Here is a 3,205-nt window from a genome sequence, read left to right on the forward strand (position 1 = left end):
GTAGCGCTATAAAATGAGGTATGCCTGTATTTTAAACTGTAAGACACTAAAAATAATGAAAATAGAGGTATAAATAATGAGTGAGTCACTTGAAGAAATAAAATGAAACTTGAAAAGTAGAGGCATAGACTTCCAGTTTCTGGTGCAACATGTGAGAAGTTCAGAAATCACACTGTGTCCTAACAAATAAAAATCTGAAAAACTGAAATATCAACAACTCTTAAATTCATCAAAGAATTTCCCTGAGGTCAGAGGGCAAAGTGCTGCTCCCCCAATTGGAGAGGGTTGCATAGGTAGATACAGAGAGTCTCAATTTACCATAGCAGAATTGTCCATCGGACATGGTGCTGGGGTAGGAAACCTGTACTGTAGTTGATGAATGGCTGGAGGCTCAGTGTGGACAAGTCTGAGAGTTAAAAACTCCAGGGGGACTCACTCATAGGAAGGACCCACAGTTTTATGAGTTTCACCTGTAGGAACTTTACCAGGTCCTCACAGTGAATATTGGGGGGAAAAATCGCTGCTGCTCTGGCAGGAGGAGGGGAAAACTAATCATTTTGAAATATGTCAGAGCATTCTGTTCTTCTTAAAGAGGATTGTCCTTAAAAAGGATTGTCCTCCTTAAAAAGGAGAAACTATTTAACCAGAGCCAACTTCCCTGGGAAAGGGACTACCTAACTCCAGCCCCTCTAGACACTGTTGTGTTAAATCCAAGAGGTGGGGGACTGAGAAGCACTGCTGACCTCCAGGTCACAGGGACACAGGGACCAGGGACACAGGATCACTAAAAGACAGACCTAATCATAGCACTACAGAATCCATCTTCTTCACCCACCCCCTTACTACCACATTACTGAAGGCCTATTTACTGCAATCCCTTGTGTCCAGTGTATCAAGTTTGCTTTTCATCAAGAAACTACAACTAACAAACTAGCATAAAACAGCTTGAAGAGATGGAAGAAGCATTGGAATCAGAGTCCCGTATGGCAAGAATGGTGGAAATATCAGATTACAAAATTAAATTCTAAAACCTATGATTAATATGCTAAGAGTTTAATGGAAACAGTAGACAACATACAAGAACAGACACATAATGAAGCAGGGGGATGAAAATACTAAGAAAGTATTTCTAAAAATTCTGAAGCCAAAAAAATATAGTAACAAATTAAGAATGACTTTGATGGGCTCCGTAGTAAACTAGGTATGGCTGAGGAATTGGAGCTTGAGGATATCTCCATAGAAATATCAAAATTAAAAAACAAGGAAAAAAAGGAAAAAAAAAAACACCCTTAGAATAGCAAATAACTGTAGGACAAGTACAAAAGGCATAATATACATGTAATGGGAATACCAGAAGGAGAAGAAAGAAACAAACAATATTTGAATACTGATGGAGAATTTCCCCAAAGAAATGTTAGACACAAAACCACACATCAGGAAACTCAGAGAACACCAAGTGGAATAAATACTAAAATTATAATATTTAAACTTTAAAAAATCAAATAGAAAAAATCTTGAAGGAAGTCAGAGGAAAAAATGCCTTGCTGACAGAAAATCAAAGATAAGAAATCCATTTGCCTTTTCATCAGGAGCCACGTAGGCAAGAAAAGAGTAGAATGAAATATTTAAAGCATGAGAGAAAATAAACACTGACCTAGAAAGATTCTTTAAAAGTAAAGGAGAAGTAAAGAATTTCTCAGGTTAAAATACAATGGAAAGAATAAAAAGAAATTGAGAGGATATAGGACCAGGAACCCCACCTCATGAAAAATGTTAAAAGAAGTTCTTTAGCAGTACATGAGTGGCTCAGTCATTTAAACATCTGACTCCTGATTTTGGCTCAGGTCACGAATCTCATGGTCATGAGATATAGCCCTGAATCAGGCTCTGCAGTGGAACCTGACTGGGATCTCTCTCTGTCCCCCCTCCCCTATTCACTCTCCCCTTTTCTCTCTCAAAACAAACAAACAAACATTAAAAAAAAGATACTAGAGGGAGAAAAAGTTATACATACAGTAAACAGAAAGGAACAAATAAAATTACAGCAGAAAGGAGTGAAGTTGAAAACAGAAAGACAACTGAGAAAATAATTGAATCCAAAAATCAAACAAAAACTTAACAAAAGAAAACTAAATTCTTATATCCCCCTTGAACATAAAGGCAAAAATCCTCAACAAAACATTTCAAAACAAATCCAACAATATTTAAAAAGATAATATAGCATGTTGAAATTTCTTTATTCAAGAAAACATGAGGTTACTTCAACATTTCAAATATAATCCATGTAAATTACCTTATTAATTTGCTAAAGAAGGAAAAACATATTAATAGAAGCAGAAAAAGCATCCAACAAAATACAACATCCATTCATGATAATAAGTTCCAGTAACCTAGGAACAGAAAGGACCTTCCTTAACTCAGTGAAGTGTTTCTATGAAAAATCTCAAGTTGACAACATTCTTAGTAATGAGAATCCAAATTCTTCTCTCCTAATTTTAGGATGATAGTAGATGTCTTCTCTCACAATTTCTATTCAACATTATACTGGAAGTCCTAGGTAGTGCAGCAAAACAAGAAAAAACAAAATGACAAACATTGGACACCTTGTGGGATCCTGGACCAGGGGACAGTGGGCAGGATGGAGGAGCATACTTGGCACAGCACTTGGAGGACATAGTGAAGAACTCTTCCATTGTTGGAGCACAGATTCACAAGGACTTAATCTGGGCTTCTGTGGGACCCTATCAGATGCACATGCTAGAGTCATATCTGTTCTAGCCTAGCAATCAGCAAGGTAACCTCATACCCCACATTCCTGTGGTGTGTCTCTGGAATCAGATAATGGGAGAACTACAATTCAGAAACATGACAGCATCACAGTGGCAGTGTGTGAAATGGCCTCTTAACATCTCCTGTCAGTTCTCCAACAGTTTGTCATAGGGACGGCATCTTACCTACATTAATTATCTTGTAGAACTATTAAAGTTCCAGTAGGCGGGTCATGTATATTATCTGCATTGAGTATTTTCTATTCATTTTAGAGAAATGAATAGAAACACTCAATAGATGGATTTATCAAAATATTTAAGAAAGGACCATGTTTTGAAATAGCAGGTCCAGGTCACTTTGTATGTAGAATTTTGTTATGTCCAATAAATCTGATTGGAGGGGGAAAAAAAGAAAAACATTGGGAAGGAAAAAATAA

The 3,205-nt window shown here is 36.8% G+C and overlaps 1 pseudogene; it reads left to right on the forward strand.

Moving 5' to 3' along the window:
* Positions 1-953: 953 nt before the first annotated feature.
* On the forward strand, positions 954-2,906 carry LOC118517870 (annotated as a pseudogene).
* Positions 2,907-3,205: the final 299 nt, after the last annotated feature.

This window comes from Lynx canadensis, chromosome D1 (assembly GCF_007474595.2).
Source record: "Lynx canadensis isolate LIC74 chromosome D1, mLynCan4.pri.v2, whole genome shotgun sequence".
NCBI lineage: Eukaryota > Metazoa > Chordata > Mammalia > Carnivora > Felidae > Lynx > Lynx canadensis.